General features: G+C 43.0%; 1 protein-coding gene across 1 annotated transcript in view; it reads left to right on the top strand.

Annotated features, from left to right (window-relative positions):
- Nucleotides 1–8,034: 8,034 nt before the first annotated feature.
- TAFA4 (TAFA chemokine like family member 4) overlaps nucleotides 8,035–18,924 on the top strand; it is a 174,011-nt gene continuing 163,121 nt past the window's right edge. The window contains exon 1 of the mRNA XM_060631544.3: nucleotides 8,035–8,309. The gene's annotated coding sequence lies outside the window, so the exon portion shown is untranslated. The remainder of the gene's footprint in view (nucleotides 8,310–18,924) is intronic.

The following is an 18,924-nucleotide window of genomic DNA, read 5'->3' as shown; positions in this document are numbered from 1 at the left end:
AGCCTGGCTCTGTATGCCTGTGCTAATTTGCAAGATTTATTTATAAATTCATGTGTAAAAGGGAGATTCTCTTGAAGTTTTCAGGCTGGATAAAATGGGAGTATATGCAGCATAAGCATGGGAGGAAAATCACCAAGTCCTACAAAACAAGTTGAAGTTTGTTTCATGTTGTGGCACCTAGAAGCATGATCACTGTTATCTCCACAAATTCTGCCCCAACCTCCCTTTTGCTGAGAGAGTACATAATGTGTGGAGTCTTGCTGAGAGTGAGCACTGATAAATGAGTAATATCACCGCTATTCCCTACCTGTGATCCTTCACTTGGCAGCCTCACGCCCTTCCATGGCTTTAGGGAATGCCTCTAGGAGTCTAAGTAGATAGATGATTTCCAAATCTGTGCAGTCAGTACAGCTCTTTCAATGCTACTCAAGGTTCTGAGGCCTCTTGCAGTAGGGGGAAAGTGTATTCTTGACTTAGAGACTTTCTAGCTTGAAACATCACATTAAGAAAGATCAGATAAGTTCTCTGAACCTCAATATTTCATCTGTAAAGTGGAGAGAGTGAAGACCATCTAATGAAGACTCCCAGTAAACTGAGCCAGCAAGTCCCTGAACCTCTCTTTCAGAGGTGATATGGTCTCAGCGTCAATGTTTGTCTCTTCTTTGATCTCCAGTTATGTAGGTTGGCTTCTTTATAACTTCAGTTGCACATTACCCATAAGTATTTGTCATGTAATTTAGTTCAGCTGCCCCAAATCAATGGCTCAGTTTCTTGAGCTTCCATTTTCAAATTCCAGGGAGGAAAGTGTGATTGGTTCATGCCATTTTTCCAGCCAGACCACGCAAGTCAGAAATAGTGGATGGATGGACAGTTTTAGGTTCCGGAGCCTAAACTAATCTAATTAGCTATTGTCGTATGGGTTGGTCAATCAGGGCATTGTATGTGGCACACTCCTGGCATGGACATTAGTTATTGTCCAACACTCCTTCTTTTGGAGGAATGTAACTGTGTGATTATAGTGTGACTGCTATTCACCTCTTATACCCAGTGTGGGCATGAGGAGGTGCTTGTAAAACAACCTGGCCTACATTTCTTTAATTTGAAGCGAGAGGAGAATTCTTTTTGCATCTAAGGTCATATGGCTGGAAGGAGATGGCTTGGAGTTTTTGAAGATCATCTTTCCTGCCTCTTGGAAGAAACCTCCTCTTAGTAAGAGAGAATGAGTCCAATGCAAGCAAAAGAACACAGCCAAGAGATGGAGAAGAAATACTTACACATTCATGCCCTCCCTTGAATACCAGTATCTAGTTACATTTCTAGAGCATCTCAGTTACGCAAGCAGTAGCCTCTTTTTGCCTATTTGTTTGTGTTGAGTTTCTGTCACTGGCAATCAAGGATTCTGCCTAGGATGCTTCCTCAGACGGGGGTGTTTGGCAGTGAGGCAAATGTTTAGTACTGCAACTTGTTTGAAATCCATGGGACTTGAGGTCCACTGATAGATTTGGCCTCCCTGGTGGGTAAGTCCCTGATCAAGAGTATTCCAAATGTCAGATGTCCAAGTGAAGCCTCTTAAATCCTACTTTAACATTTATGACCTTTGACTAAATCACGTCATTTCAAGGTAGAGGTAAAATATTCAAGTCCAAAAATAAAAGTCGAATGGCAGGTGGTTTTTGTTGCCGGTATAAAAATAGAGGAGATGGAAAGAAAGTTGGAATAAAACCCCATACTTATTTTTCTGCTTTCTCCAAAACTTTCCACTATAAGTCTAGGAGATTTAATAGCACAGTTATGGACCGGAAACGTGGTTACTATTTCCACCCTGAGTTTGCCATAATATCCACTTGCATGATACAAGCTCAGCTTCCTCAGAACCCAAGTTCCAAAGATACTTGATGACCTTTGTCTCTTGACCATCATCCTCATCTAGATTGAGTCTTTTCAGAGCAAGCTGAGTTGGTGAACAGGGAAGGAAGGGATTCTTAGTACATGTAATCACTCTCTGTGATGTGGGATGGCTGTCCCAAAGAATACAGAGTTAGAAAGGCCCGGCTAGGCCCATGGTGGGATACAAATGTGACTACAAACCCTGTTTTCCCTCAGAATAGTATTCTTATTAGCCTATCACTGGTCAAGCATTTCTGCATTTCTGTCAACAGAGTCTCTCCTATTTTTAAAAATTTCAATGGGACTCCATGTTTGTTGGAGGAAGAAAGTATAAACTGAATGAGGATTCTATCTAGGTCGTCATGCTATGTTTTTGTTAAGTTCTGAGGGATTATGAATGTCTTTTACAACTGAATCTCAAGTGCCTGTTACTATGTCTAGCATATACAAACAAAATTAAACAATTTTTTTTGTTTACATGAAAATGTGTTTAGTCTAAGTCTAGTAAGCTCTGATACAAATTGAATTACATCTGGGGTGCCTGGGTGGCTCAGTCAGTTAAGCGTCCATCTTCAGCTCAGGTCGTGATCTCGCAGTCCGTGAGTTCGAGCCCTGCGTCGGGCTCTGTGCTGACAGCTCAGAGCCTGGAGCCTGCTTCGGATTCTCTGTCTCCCTCTCTCTCTGCCCCTCCCCACCCCTCACTCTCTCTCTCTTTCAAAAATAAACATTCAAAAAAATAAAAAAAATTGAATTACGTCTCACATTTCAAGCTTTAAAATTTTGTTACTCTTGATTGATTTAGAAGAATGTTAGTTTAAAAAACTAACTAATGTGGTAAAATACATATAAAGTTTACCACCTAACCATTTGTAGGGGTACGGTTCCATGGTGTTAAGTACATTTGTGTTGTTCCATAACCATTACCATTATCCATCTCTGGAAACCCTTCTCATCTGGCAAAACTGAAGCTCTATACCCATTAAACACTAAACTGCCCATTCTCCCCTGTCTCCATCCTTTGCAACTATCATTCTACCCTCTCTGTACAAATTTGACTAATGTAGATGCCCCATATAAGAGGAATTATACAGTAGATGTCTTTTTTTTTTCACTGGCTTGGTCCAGTTAGCATGTCTTCGATGTTCATCCTTCTTCTAGCATGTATCAGAATATCCTTCTTTTTAAAGGCCAGATAATATGATACTGTATGTGCAGAGCACATTGTGTTTATCCATTCAAGGACACTTGAGTTGTTCCTATCTTTTGGCTGTGTGTCTCATACTGCTGTGAACAGGATGTGCAAATTTGACAAACAAAAATGTTAAATGACTTCATAAAAGAATCAATGAAAACATAAATTAATGAATGACAGTAGTGGTCTTCTGTGTAGCCACATTGGGAGACAGTGGGTGGAAGGGATGGGAAAAAGAGAGTACCAGAGGAGTCTTATTTCTTTGATGATTCTTTCTGAGGCTGGTCCTGCTTGGAACTGGCTCATACTGCTCCATGCAACAGCTCTTGTGTGATCTCTAAAAATGCCCTCCCACTGTGGTTCCATAAATCCTTCTTATGCTAATTTTCCCTGAAGTGCTCTTCTTTTCCAGGGCATAAATTATTGAAGCATTTGTGGTCAGTGAATGGAAGGAGAGTGAAACCCACCTGAGCCTTCCAAAGCGAATGGCCAGATACCTTGTCTGGGTTCCAGAAGTTTAAAGCAAGCCTGACCAAGCCATCCCAGGCAGGAAGTCATTTAACAGCTAAAACGGCTGCCCACTTCCTAAGCGAGGTGGGGGAATCCAGGATCCAAGGAGAGATACCTCACATCTTTTCACCATTGCAAATTTCCCGGGCTTTTTCCCTGGCCAAGACTGTAGGGAAGCTACTAGAATAGAAAGTGATTCACAAAGATCAGCTGAAGCCATTTTTAGATGTTCACTCTCAGGCAGGAGGACCTATTAGTATCTGTGTAAAGAGGGCCAGAGCTGGCATAGCGCATCGTGTAGGGCATTTGGTTTGTCATGGGTGTCTGGTCTTTAGTATCCGAGTGAGGGGAGGGGCCCCCCTTTGTGGTGGAGAGTGTCCGTGTATGAGGCACGGATGTCTGACAAGGCAGGCTGAGCTCAAGGAGCTTGACTCCTGTTTCCTCAGAGGATGCTGAAAAACAGGCTGAAAACAAAATATATATCAGTCATTTCATTTATCAAAGTTCTTGCAGTTCCCAGTTTGAAGTGAAGGAAAGCAAAGCAAATATCTGCCTAGAAGAGTGAACTTGAAAGCTAGAGGGCTGGGGTTAAAAAAAAAAAGTTAGAAAACAGTGCTTTGAAAATTTCAAAGGCAAATGCAAAGGAAAACACACATGCTTTTTGCTTTGGGCTGGCCCATCCTGACATAAGCCTCAGAGTGAAAGAGACCGGCTCAAGGTCTAAGTCGGCTCTCCAATAGTGGTCTTAACTCTGGGTGCATTATTTAGTCTTTTTTGAGCCTCAGTTTTCCCATCTGTGAAATGGATGTTATAAATAAGAGAACCTATCTCATAGGGTTGTGAGGATAACAATCCATGTGAAGTCCGCCGGATTAACGTTAGTGTTCTTACTAATCTCCCAAGTAAAGATGACATTCAAAATACATGAGCATAGCAAAATTTTAAAACTGAAGCTTCACTTGATAATATGAGGATTTTGTAAGTGGGCCTAAGAGAGTTGGAATGTTCCTTCTCAGGCACAGTTATCAGCCTGTTGCTTAAGCACCAGGGCGTGTCCAACAGATGCTACAGGTAAGGAAAATAAACAGTGTCTCAGTCATGTGCTATCACCATCCACAAATACAGAACCACGTCAAAGGGTGTTTTGTGAGGCTGCTCATGCGTGTAAAACTGCATGTGTACAGCCTTCACAGGTTCTTACTTAAGAAGATAAAGAGTTTGACCCTATTTTTATGAGACAGGCATTAATTGATTTTGTACTACCTCAAAGGAGGCACAATGGGTGGTAAAGAGCGAAAGAAAGAGTGTTATGGAATGCATGGCAGAGATATTTCTTTTCCAAGAGGGATTGTTCTCTTTGCCTAGAGCAGTTTCTGCCAGCTCTTTGCTTGGATGGCTATCTGTCACTGAGGTCTTAGCTTATATGTCACCACCTCGTGGAGACCTTCCCTGGGCAGCCAATCTAAATTAAACCCATCCTCCATTCTTTTAATCCTCTAGTCTTCTTTTAAGCCCTTACTCGGTTCTGAAATTACCTTGTTCATATATTTGATGATTTGCTCACTGTCCAACTCTTCCTGTAACAAGACACACAGGTCACATGAAAGCAGGGCCTACATTTGCCTTGTCATCATATCGCAGAACCTGGTGCACAGCAGGCATTCAATAAATAGATGATGTAAAAATAATCAAATAATTGGGGCTCATTTGGCATTTTGTTTTTATTTTTTTTGCTATATATATATATATATATATATATATATATATATATATATATTTTAATTTTAGAAAGAGAGCATGCGAGAGGAGGACATGGGGGAGAGAGAGCGAGAGAGAGAGAGAGAGAGAGAGAGAGAGAGAGAATGAGAGAGAATATTAAGCAGGCTCCACGCTTAGCACAGAGCCCAACACTGGGCTCAATCCCATGACCCTGGGATCATGACCTGATCTGAAATCAAGAGTTTGGACCCTCAACCAACTGAGCCACCCAGGTGCCCCTGGCTTTTTGTTTTTAAACATAATTTGCCTTTTCTTCTGATTTGGTTAGTAAATCTCAATTGATCAGACCATTTTGGGTTCTTGCCAAAAGACATTGGAAAATTGAAGATGGTACCTAACTGTACCATCTTGCCTAAGAATCATACTTTTATTCATTTGGTAGGGCTGCTCTAGCAAAGCACTACAAATTAGGGGGCCAAATCTGAAATTAAGAAGCTGGTAGGGTTGGTTCCTTCTGAGGGCTGAGAGAGAGAGAGAGAGAGAGAGAGAGAGAGTCTGTTCTATGCCTCTTTCCTCTTTGCATGGTTTGTCTGCAATCTTTGGCATTCCTAGCCTTGTAGATGCATCACCCCGATCTCCGCCTTCATCTTCACGTGACATTCTCCTTGTGCCTCTGTCTTCAGAGTTTTCGTTTTTATAAGGATGCTAGTCACATTGGTTTGGGGTCTACCCTAATGACCTCTGTAAAGACTCTGTCTTCAAATAAGGTCACATTCCAACATACTAGGGGTTAGGATATCAACATATGAATTTGAGGGACACAATTAAACCCCTAACAATGTTGAACACCCAAGATGGGAGAATATGGTATTAGGTAGAGCCACACAATTGCTTACATTCCCCCCTCCCTGCCTGCCCCCCCCCCCCCCCCCCGAAGGACAGGTAAACTTCAGTCTAGGGAGACTTGGAGATCTGAAAAAAGCAGAGCTTAAGTGAACACTCAGATGCATGGCATAACCATGCTTGACATAACGTGCTAAATCAATAAATATTTGGTGAATGAATGAATGTGGAGTTCTTCTAAATGACCTGCTCCCTCAGCCCTTCCAAGTCTTTGTTCCAAAGTTCACGTGACAACTAGCCTGACCACTCCATTCAATAGCCCCAGCTCTAGCACTCTTCTCCCTTTCTACACTTAATTTCTCTCTGTAACATACCTTCTACTCATCTGTACTTTACTTATTTATCATTTGTTGCCTGCTTCCCTTCACTAGAAGGTAAACTCCATAGGAGGAGTTTTTACTGTTTTATTTCTGCAGATACCAGCACCTGTTTACAGTGCCTGATACACAGTTGACCCTCAATTGCTTTGAGTGAATGAATGAATGAATGAATGGTCTCAGGAGAGAGGTATGACATCTCCTGGCATGTACTTATAGGTTTTCCTTGCACCTGCCCTCATTCTCCCTAGAATCTTAGCACAAAGGCACACTTCAGAGATGAAGCCCCTGTCTCTGATGCTTGAATTCCCTCTAAGACTGGTGACTACTTTGTAACATGATTGTCTTTGGCCCAGAGCCCTGATTTTGATAAGAACAAAGTGTTGAAAGTGTTAAATGATATGCAAAATAATATGGTATGGGGTACACGTGTGCAAAGAACAGAGGTAGGGGGAAGGGAGGCAGGAAGGCTTCGATACATTGGCTCAAGCAGTAGGCTCAGAGAAGGGCAAATACACTTTGAAGTGCAGGATGGGGGTAGAGGCAGGAGAGCGCATTATTTCATATCAGTGCAGAGTAAGGCAAACCAATGACAGTGAACAGGATAGTGGTAGAGAGCAGTGCCTCTCAAACTTTTGCATAAACTAACCACCCGGGGATCTTGTTAAAATGAAGTTTCTGATTCCAGTGTGGGGTCTCAAAGTCTGCATTTCTAACAAAGTCTCTGGGGATGCCTCTTCTGGATTACACTTCGAATATTAAAGAACGTGGACTCTGCAACCAGACTCCTTGGGTTCAAATTACACAGTTACCACTGATTAGCCGTAATCTTGAGCAAGTTATTTAACCTGTTGGCGCCTCAGTTTTCTTGCCTACAAAATGGAGATCCAATGAGGATCTCTGTAAAACGAATACTATTGACATGTGACAGATTGTTAGCGTTACTTCAGTCGGGGAAGGTTCAGCACGGAGTGCGAGTCAGAGAAGTCTTAGTCGTACTTTTGTAATTTTTAAAATAACAAAGTATTCCGTTATTGACATGTGCGCGGATTTTCCTCCTCTCCCACGCAAGCAAGTTACATAAGAAGTCGGATTAGTGATGCCTGCGCTACGCTCTGGGCCGCCAAGGAAGCCTGTCTGCGAAGTGTTTCGGGTCTTCGGACGCAGATACCGTGCGTGGGGATTGTTTTGCATTGGGAGCCGAACCCTAAATTCTTCTCCCTCATGGAGGGCTCACGCGGCTCCAGGTATTCGGAAAGAATACCTTTCCCCGGCACCCGCGGAGCGGTGGCCACAGCGAGGCGCTCAGGAGAGGCGCTGCGAGCCGAGCGGAGGCGAGTCGGGGGCGGTACGGGGCCGGGGCGGGACGAGGGCCGGCCCACGTGGACCACCGGGCCCGGCGGGGGAAGGGGCGGCCGCCGGCCCGGCCAATCAGCGCGGCCCGCGGTGGGTCGGCCCCTCCCGGCCCGCGCGCCTGCCGGCTCCGCCCTGCACTGCTCTCTGCGCGCGGCCCGGACGGGGCGCACCGAGCCGGCGTGCGGCTGCTGCCGGACCCCAGGAGGGGAGTCGCGCCCGCGCTTCTACGGTCGCTGCTTTTCTGCGGCAGTTTCGGACTTGTCTTCGGAGAGACGTGGGAACTTTCACGGACAGCCTGCGGAGGTGCTGGGCCACTCCCTGGGCGCCCGCGGGGAAGTGGCGCGGTGAGCGTCCTCCGGCTTCTGTGCGGAGATCCGTGCCTCGTCCTGGGCCCGGCCGCCGGACTTGGCTGCGGCTCTAGTCAAGTAAGAAGGTTTGGGAGCTGAAAGGACAGGGCGGGAAGGTGGGGTTGGGGTGGCTCTGGATCCAGTGCTCAGTCTCTGTCTCGTGGGTAACAGCTGCCTCTCGGGCTGATACCGGCTTGGCTCGGCTCCGGGCAGCACCTCGTCGCCCCCCGCCCCCAACCCCGATGCTCTTGAGTGCGGGAGTGACCTCCTGTGCGGTGCTTGCCGTGCACCTCGAAGTTGGAAGCCGCGCTCCTGAGTGAGAGGATGCATGGCTGGGGCTGGGCAGCTGCATCTTGCAACTTCAGGGTTCGTGTCTGCCACTCAGAGATCCCCAGGGAGCTCCTTGGGTGCGGGAAAGGCCACTTACGGATCGGTATGAAGAGGGCGAGGGCGAACTCGTGGTGAGCAATTGTTTTGCAGAAGCCGGCCTTGGGCTTCAACCCTTGGGTCTGAGCCGGGATCCTTATAGGAGCCAACGGGAGAGAGCTGGTTAGCCTACACCTGAAATCTTGGCTGTGAGGCTTTTGCTGGAAGGACTCAGCGTGCACCTGGCACGCGTCTTCCGGCTGAAGCGCTAAGCTTCCCGCCCATGTGGAAGCACTAAGAGCGGGTCTGGAAGTTCCGTCCCTTCCCGCCTTAGGCACCTCGGATTAGCCACCAGGGCAGAGTGTCTGCATTGCTTCCCCACTTTTTTAAACGTTGTCTTGCATCATTTGCCCTGTCAATCCGCTCCTGGAAGGGAGAGCATATTTAACCCTAAACTCATGGCTTGGGAAGGATGAAAAGTGAAAAGCCGTATATCCCACATCTATGGAGGCAGCTGAAGCTAGACACAGTGCCACTGGATTTTCTCCTGAATCAGTATTTTCTTCTGGATCAGTATTTTTTAACGTCTGGGGGTTCCACGGATGCCAGTGACAGCCTTAGGCAAGTCATGAGGCAACTCGCAGCAAGATGTACACGTACAGATTCATGGACTCACTGAGACCTACTCAAGTGCCCAAACTCCACCCCTCCCCTGCCCCCAACCCGGATTTAAGGACCCCCCTTGGTGAAGCATCTGCATCCCTGTACTCTTTTCCCCTTTAACTTTTCTATGGCCGTCCCTCCAAGACTAGCAAGGTTGATGTGATGTGACAGGCAATCCCGGTGTGTGGGGATCGGTGTGTTCAAAGCCTTGGTCGGCTTCTTTCTCTAATACCCTTGGTATAGGGATTATCCACACCAACCTGAAAATTAAACCTGCACACCCAGACACCCACACTTGCCCAATCACAATATAATCAGTGTTTTACACTTGGTCATTCTTGAACAGATGTATGACTTAAAAAATTCAACAGCTCCCTGTGGGCTTTACAGTGAGAGGCATTTCTGCTAAGTTTGTAGTCATAAATCAGTGTGCAAGCCTAACACTTCCTTTGGATTGGAAATACAGATCTTAATAAGGCAGCAAGAGACAGTTTTCAGAATCATCATGACTAATAATGACTTATGTCCTCCCAAACTGACCGCGTGAGGAGGCATTGCTCATTTGTGCAAAAAGCTTTCTTCATATATGTGGACATTACTTGATCAATATTCTCATAAAGCTGTATTTCAAGGTTTCCTCCCTCAGTTCTGTCTCATTGTTCTGCTTTGCGTGACTCTTCTCTCTTCCCTCTGTGGCATCTTAACTACCCTTTGACGCTTTAAAATTTACTGTAAGGTTTTAAGTCACGATTTGACTTGGCCAATTTTCCCTGATAAAGTTGCTGTTCACAGAAAAGCAATACTTGCTTGTTCACTTATTTTTGAATGACTTTAATTTTTTAAAACTTCTCTTTCTCTCTCTCTCACACACACACACACAACTTATAAATGTTTTTACTTAATTACTGAATATTTTTCATTGGAAGCAACATTTTCATATTTCTAGTGCTAGAATGTTCTAGGTCACTTGAATTTCAATATTTATTTTTTGCTTTTTTTAGAGATGTGTATTGTTTGATGACCTAGTTCCATTTAATCTAAAAAAAAAAGTCTTTGTCCCCCCACCTCCTTTTCAGTGTCACGTAACCTTTCTCTAATAGCTGCTTTTATCTGTACCTCCGTTTATTGTTACACTTAATATAATACTTTGTTATGTAAATGTTGTGTTGATGCATATGATATTAAAACTGCATTCACTGGGGATTAACCCATGGGGATGACATCATCACTAGCCAATCCTCTATCTGATTTGAACGTGCATTGACAAGAGTCACATTATCATATTGAGCAAGCGTTTGTACATCGCCTGTGATGAATAAGAGAAAGAGGGACGTCATTTTGGCTCTTCCTAACTCAATTAGCTGCCCAGTTGGAGAGTTTTGGGGATTTCTATACTAAGAAGCTTAGCTTAATAAAATTAAGACTGCAGTTTATAGATCTCTTTACAATTTGCAGAGAAGTATGTTTTTCCCCCCTTCTGCCTTTTTCCTCCTTGGGAGTTTTTACCCTATATTTTGGCTCTAATTTCTTTACAGTAATGGAGAGACATCATGGTAACTGGCCTAGCCTGCTGAGATTTTTTTTTTCTCCTCAAGATAGATGGAACATCTATCCAACATCTAGATGATGGACTTATTTGTGTACGTGTGTGCATTTCATCCGGTGTTGGATAAATACATCTGCTAAGATTAGCAAAATGACTTCAAGTCCTGAAGCCAATCCTGGATGACTGGGAGATCATACAGCGTACTTTATCCTAATTTGTTAGGGAGATACAGGATTGAGGGTGAGGGACAGGCAGTAGGGAAAGGATGTCCACAAAGGGATTGGTGAAGTGATCTTGGCCACATTAATCACTTCATAAATACTTGTTTTGAAAACATTACTAGAAAAAGCTCACTTCCTTCCTTGAAGTCCTTGCTTACAGACATAGGCTTGAATTACACTTTGTAATTAACTTTGGCTTTCCATCTTTCTGATATCTATTAGAAAAAGAAGTAACTCTTCCTGCTTTAGAGTTACTATTCAAACTAAATCCCATTTCTTCCATAAAGTCAGTTAAAAGGGCTCTTGTGCTTTTTTTTTTTTTTTTTACTTTCAAACATAAATTTAATTGCACCATCTGGTTTAAAGAAAGACCCAAAAGCTCACAGAATTTTAAATCTGGAGAATACTTCAAGAGTTTAGTGTTCTAAAAGATCAGGGCTAGAAGGTGTTATGACTTCAGTCCACTACGGTGTAAAAAGAACTAGGGTCCTAACTTCCGGCCCAGTGTCCTTTCCTGACTTTTCCAATAAAGGCCTGCAGGGTGGTGTGGGGATGGTGGAAGGACCCCTCATTTCCGCTGTGTCTGCAGAGCCCAATCATGTCCCCTTCTTTCGCTTTCAAGGATCAGTTTGTTAGAATGTTATGCTGGTTGAGCCCAGCTCAAGAATTTGACAGCTGCAAGCTTGGGCCACTTTCAAGTAGCTGTCATGGTATCTGCGGTTACAAAAGAGACATTTAAGGGGAGGTGGCAGTGGAAGAAGATGGGGTAGCGTGACTCAATTTGGACCTATTTGAGCACATAATAAGACACAGATGTTAAAATGATGACGAGGCATGATACAAGGCTTGAAAACTCAGAATATTAATTTATTGAGTGATAGTCTCCTCTTTCATAGTTTGTGCTTTTTAGTTGCTGTAAAACCAAACTGGTTATTTGGAATAAAACTCTGTTTTCTGGCATGGTTGTGAGTAATGATAATGGTGTTCTGCATTTGTGGAACACTTAATGTGTGTCAGGTGTAGAATGTTGATGGTAATGAAACATCCTGGTTAATAAATGGCTTTCTCTATATGGATGAACTACTGATTTTCAAAGAATCATGAATCTAAAACCGTGTTGAATATTTTTTTTGTCACTCTTTTTAATTCAAAAGGTGTCAGGATCTTACAAGTAGCAAGCAAGTCATTAGCATGAGCATAAATAATTTTAATTCAAAAGTATGGTGGTGTCAGATATTAGGGAGTTCTTGTTAATAAAATGTTAATGAAATGGCAAATAAAAATATGCTGTGTTTAGGAAGATAGATAGTAAAGATGTGGCTAATTTGTCTCCTTTCATAAGATTGTAGTATTGCTCATGCAGAAGAATAAAATATCTCCTTTAGAAAGACACTCGAGTATTTTTCTTTTTTTTTTTTTTAACATTTATTTATTTTTGAGAGACAGAGAGAGGCAGAGCATGAGCAGGGGAGGGAGAAAGAGAGAGGGAGACACAGAATCTGAAGCAGGCTCCAGGCTCTGAGCTGTTTGTTAGCACAGAGCCTGATGTGGGGCTTGAACCCACGAACCGCAAGACCATGACCTGAGCTGAAGTTGGATGCTCAACTGACTGAGCCACCCAGGTGCTCCATAGTATTTCTTATAAAATAGAAAAAAAACAGTAGGCCTTTACAAATATTTATTTTTATTTTTTATTTTTTGAAGTCTATTTATTTATTTAGAGAGAGAGCAAGCAGGGGAGGGGCAGAGGGAGGGAGAGACAGAACCCCAAGCAGGCTCTGCACTGACAGTACAGAGCTGGACACAAGGCTTCAGCCCACGAACCGTGAGATCATGACCAGAGCTGAGACCAGAAGTCAGATACTTAATCAGGTGAGCCACCCAGGCACCCCCTAGGCTTTTTCTTCTTTTTTAATAAAAATATGGCATTGCAGAAAACAGTAGTCTATTTTGATTTTTTTTAGTGCTGTAAGTTCATTTCAAATTAGAAAGCAATTGAACATTTCTATAGCATTTTACTTGTCTTAACTAAAGGTGGAACTGTCCAAAGCCAGTTATTATTAGTTTTTTAGATGACAATTGCACCTGCTTGAATTCTGTTTCATATTTATGCCACATGTCCCAAAGTATTCTCTGAAAATTCAGTTTTATTTCTTTTGCTTAATGAATCATGAAAACATCGATGAGACTTTGGTATATCGTGGGCACTTCCCTGTGCATCACTGGTCCTAAAACTGAGACTTTAGGCACAGAGTCTAAAATAATCCAAGAAAGTTTCCAGGAAGGAAGAAACTTAAAGACCATCTAGGGCAGTGGTTCTCAACTGGGGGCAATTCTGCTCCATCAGGGACATTTGCCAAGGTCTGGAGACATTTTTGGTTACTACAACCAAATTAGATAGGTCTCTAGCAGGTAGAAGCCTGGGGTGCTGCTAAACTTCTGCTAATGAATGGGGCACTCCCACAACAAAGAACTCTCTGGCTCAAAATGTTGGTAGTGCTGAGATGGAGAAACACTGATCCAGGTCAAATTTTGGGGCCCAGACCAGGTCTTATCCAATGTCCCTAGCTCCCTATTTCGGGCAGGGAACTGAGGTCTGAGGTGTCTAATGCAGAAACTAGGATTCTTGCTGTTGCTCAAGCCTTCTGGTTTGAAGATGTCTTTTCGATTTCTTTAATTTGTAAAGATAATGTGTGTTTGGGGTAGAAAATTCAAATACTGTAAGAGAGTATAAAAAGGAGAGTGAAAAATGAACCCAGTTTTGCCATCGAGAAAATACTTTTTCATATTTCAATAAACCTATTTCCATTTCCTTCCTTGTGCCTTTATCCACATATAGACGTTTAGACCAAATCATTTTAGATAAATGAGGCCATATATCATATAATCTGTACTTGGCAAAGGGCCACTGGCAGGCCTTTGGTGAAACCATGGCGGGGGAAAGAGACTGTTGACATCCATGCAGTCAGGTGAAATGCCCTTGATTAGGAAGACTTTCTGTGCAGTGATGGCTGTTTATCTGCATTCGTGTAAGACTCAGATATACTCTGGAACCATTCTGGGAAGGATGACAATTCAGTGAAGAGAGCTAGAGGACATTCTTTTTCATGGCTATGTGTTTTTCTATGTAAAATTTCGTCTTCCTCCTGGTCATAAAACACTCCGAGTCAAAAAGCAATTTTGAGTTTCTTTATAATGCATTCCTCTTTGTCAGAGACAGCAAGTTTCATAATGTGAGTGTTGGAAAAAGTCCTTCTGTTCAAATTTTTTTTTTAATTGGTGTCTAGTTTAAGATTAAAAAAATTTTTTTTAACATTTATTCACCTTTGAAAGAGAAAGAGGGAGAGGGCGCGTGAGCGTAAATGAGGGAGGGCAGAAAGAGAGGGAGACACAGAGTCTGAAGCAGGCTTCAGGCTCCGAGCTGTCAGCACAGAGCTTGACGCAGGGCTCGAACCCACGAACCACAAGATCATGCATGACCTGAGCTGAAGGTGGTCACTTAACCGACTGAGCCACCCAGGCACCCCTCAGTTTAATATTTTAAGTAGTTTGTAAGCCAGAAATTTTTTATACAGTGGGGCGTTTAATTAAGGCAGTCCCAAAATATATTATTGGGGTGAATTCTCTGCATGTACCAGTGGGGGCAACAATTCACTGGGGCCTGCAATCTCCGTGACTATTTAAATCATTTGGCAGCTCTTGCAGAAGCAGCCAGATTGTAATGTAAACATCTGTTACCTTTTCTCTGCTTTCAGAACTGATTATGCAACCCGGCTTCACATCGGAGACACACAGCTTTCTTCATCTATATTTTTGGATTAATTCCTTCTCGACACACACACACACACACACACACACACACACACACACATCCACGGACACAAATCAAAAGAGCCATAAAATTGGTTACCATGGACCCAGTCCTCCCAGGATAAAACTCACATCTTCACCCTCTGTCCTGCTCTTTGCAGACCCTTGGATCTGCTCGGGAGCATGGAGCTCCATTAAGCAAGCTGGGGGATGGCTATGAATCTGTCCCCTGGTACCAGTCTCAGTCTCCTTGTGTGCTGAATTTCCACTCACCTCGGCTGAGAGGATTTGGGAAATGAACTGGTTAACATTTAAACCTCCCCAGCAAAGCCACGTGGTACCAGCTAGTGTAGGGGTGGGTGAGAGTGGGCAAGGAGGCATTTGAATGGAATTGGACGTTAGATAACAAATGTCTCTTTTGCTAAAGTTTTCTGCTGGTATTTGCCACCGCTACGTTAGGGAATGTTTGTCAAATATTTGCTTTGTTGACCTTTCAAAAAATGATAGTAGCTACAATAGCTATCATTTGTTGAATAAGGATGTTGCTGGGTACTGCACTGTTTTAAGAAATTGTGCTAAAATTGGGACGCCTAGGTGGCGCAGTCAGTTAAGCATCTGACTTTGGCTCAGGTTATGATCTCGTGGTTCGTGAGTTCGAGCCCTGTGTTGGGCTCTGTGCTGACAGAGCCTGGAGCCTGCTTCGGATTCTGTGTCTCCCTCTCTCTCTCTGCCCCTCCCCTGCTCACAGCCTGTCGCTCTCTCTCTAAAATAAGTAAACATTTAACAAATTGTGCTTAAATACAAATTACATCAGTTCACCTACTTTACCATTTTAATTTTTTTCTTTTTATTATAAGGTTTTATGTTTAATCTCTACCCCTAACGCAGAGCTTGAACTCATGACCCCGAGATCAAGAGTCGTATGTTCTACTGCCTGAGTCAGCCAGGCGTCCTGCTGCTTAACCATTTTTTTTTTTTAATTTTTTTTTAACGTTTATTTATTTTTGAGACAGAGAGAGACAGAGCATGAACGGGGGAGGGGCAGAGAGAGAGGGAGACACAGAATTGGAAGCATGCTCCAGGCTCTGAGCCATCAGCCTACAGCCCGATGCAGGGCTCGAACTCACGGACCATGAGATCGTGACCTGAGCTGAAGTCGGACGCTTAACCGACTGAGCCACCCAGGCGCCCCCTGCTTAACCATTTTGAAGCGTGTAGTCCGATGGTATTAAACATACGCATTGTTTTACAGCTGTCCCCACCGTCCATCCCCGGAACTCTTTTCGTCCCGTAAAACTGAAACTCTGTGCCCCTTAAATAGTGGCTCCCCAGCTCTCTCCTCTCAGCCCCTAGCAGGTACATTCTACTTCCTATCTCTAGGAGTTTAACTGCCCCAGGTACCTCACTGAAGGAGAATCATGTATTTGTCTTTTTGGGCCTGACTTACTTCACTTCGCATAGTGTCTTCAAGGTTCATCCATGTTGTAATGTGTGTTGGAATTTCATTCCTTTTTAAGGCTGGGAAACATCACCTTTTGTTTATTCACCCATCGATGGATGTGTGGGTCACTGCTACCTTTCGGCCTCTGTGAATAACGCTCCCATGGACATGGCTCTGCAGATATTTTTCTGAGTCTCTGTGTTCATTTCTTTTGCGTGTATATTCAGAAATGGAATTGGCGGATCATGTAATTCTATTCTTTAGTTTTTGAGGATCCGTCAGTATTGGTTTTCATAGAGGCAGTATCATTTTACTGCACTGAACATTTTTACGCACTATCTCATTTAATTCTCTCCCAAGCCCTCCATGGTAGAGAGCGTCATCATCTCCCTTCTGTGCACTAGGAAAGTGAAGTATGTTGGACGAAACCACACAGGAAGCTTGTGGCAGAGCCACGGCGTGAACCCAGGCAGTGTGGGAGAGCCAAAGCTCTTTCTAGGTGATTCATTTTTTCACTTCAAGAAAGATGACCTGAACACCTCCTGTGCATGGCCTGGGTGTGGTGGGGGTCTAGGAGATAAATAACAAATGTGTTGATTGCAAGAAGAAGCTCTGAAAGTCCTGATCTTACCACACTAAGGAATTTGATTGAACTGCGGTGTTCTGTGAGTCACGCTCATTGTGAAATTGGTGTTTGATCAAAATAATAAGAGGCCGATAAATATCTACTGTGGTTATTTTGGCTGTTCATATTAGTGCTGCCTCAACCCCTCTGGCGATTAATAACCATGCAGCTCAGGGTTTTTAAAATGCCATGCCAGTTTTTGTTTTTCGTTGGAGGTGGGGGTAGCCATGGATATAGACAGTACAAGGAAATAATGGAGATCAAGATAAGCCTTAGGTAGGATCTGAGTGATGATTGCATTTTTATTTTACGGAGACAGTAGGCAGAAGACATTGGCGTCTTCCCCACCAAAAATACAGGTAAATGGAGCTCTTGCAAAAGAAGGCACGTTTTGTCACTTTATAGAATTAACAATTGATCAGTTTTGTGGTTCCCGAGTCCTTTATAAGCACCCCATGTTTATTCATTATTGTGATTACACAGTCCAAGCAGCTCTGCTTGATGTGATGAGCAAAAAGCAAGACGCTAAGGCATTTAAATACACTTGAAATTAACGTTTGCACAAATAGGTGTCTGATGGGGTATTCTAATTTGATTCTAAAGGCCTAGAAATAAGTCTGTGTCTAGGGGTGTCCTCCTGGGAATCCTAAGTCAGATGTGTGCAGTTCATTTGCAAGGTTTCTGTATTGTTTAAAAGGAAAATGGCAGTGTTTGGAACCTATCAGCCCTACGTCCTTTGTGGGTGAGTAGAGGGAGCAGAGAACCAGTAAACGTGGCTGTTGATACTGGTCTTGCATAGTGGGTTACCCTTTAGGATGGAGAGGCAAGCTGTAGGTTCCTGGTAACAGGGGAAAAGTCAGCTTGTCTGGATATATACTCAAACAAAGTACACTAATCATCCTACGGAAGTATTAATCAGAGAAGGAAAATACTCAAGTCTGAAAGTTAAGGTCACCCTGAGAAAAAGGACTGGCAGAATTCCTAGAAAGCTCTGTTTCTTCAAGACATTTTGGTTCCAAATTTACTCTCTTCACATTTACAAAAGATTCATGATCCCAAGTGTAAACTCCGTTTCTAGTTTGATGTGCAAATATTTCTGAACCATAGCATAAATAGACATGAACTTACAAGCAGTTGACTACATCCATATACAAGTTTCAAAGTCCTCATTTACTTAGAAGTAAGTAACGAGGAGAGAATATAGGGTTTATGCTGATGGCAATTTTTTTTGTCCTCTGAACATACTGGATTTAAGAAATCTATTTCATGTTATCAATCTTGTTTGGTATGCCAGTATCCCAATTCTAATCTTACTGCAATTCTTTTTATTAAAGTATAATAGACACACAATGTTACATTGGTTTTAGGTGTATGACGTAGTGATTTAATAAGTCTATGCCTTACGCTATGCTCATCACAGGTGTAGCTACCCTCTGTTAATATAAAACAGTTACAGTAGCGTTGACTATATTCCCTATGCTGTATCTTTTACCCCATGACTTACTCCTTACAAAACTGGAAGCCTGGATTTCCCACTCCCCTTCATCCATTTTGCCCATCCCCCAAGCCCCCCTACCCTCTGGCAGTCATCACTTTGCTCTTGGTATTTAGGGATCTCTTTCTGCTTTTTGTTTGTTTGTTTTTTAGATTCCACGTATAAGTGAAATCATATGGCATTTGTCTTTCTCTGTCTGACTTACTTCACTTAGCATAATACCCTTTTAGGTCCATCTGTGTTGTCACAAATGGCAAGATCTCATTCTTTTTTTTTTTTTTTATGGCTGAGTAATATTTCATTGTGTGTGTGAGAGAGAGAGAGAGAGACAGACATCTTTATTCCTTCTTTATTCATCCTTCTATTGATGGACGCTTGGGTTGCTTCCATATCTTGGCTATTGTAAATAATGCTTCAATGGACATTAAACATAGAGGTGCATATATATTTTTGAATTAGTATTTTTGGTTTTTTTGGGTAAATACCCAGTCATGGAATTACCGGATTGTATGGTATTTCTATGTTT

Source organism: Panthera onca, chromosome A2 (genome assembly GCF_046562875.1).
Source record: "Panthera onca isolate mPanOnc1 chromosome A2, mPanOnc1 haplotype 2, whole genome shotgun sequence".
NCBI classification, from domain to species: Eukaryota; Metazoa; Chordata; class Mammalia; order Carnivora; family Felidae; genus Panthera; species Panthera onca.
The sequence above is the reverse complement of the archived record's forward strand: the minus strand, read 5'-3'. Positions and strand labels throughout refer to the sequence as shown.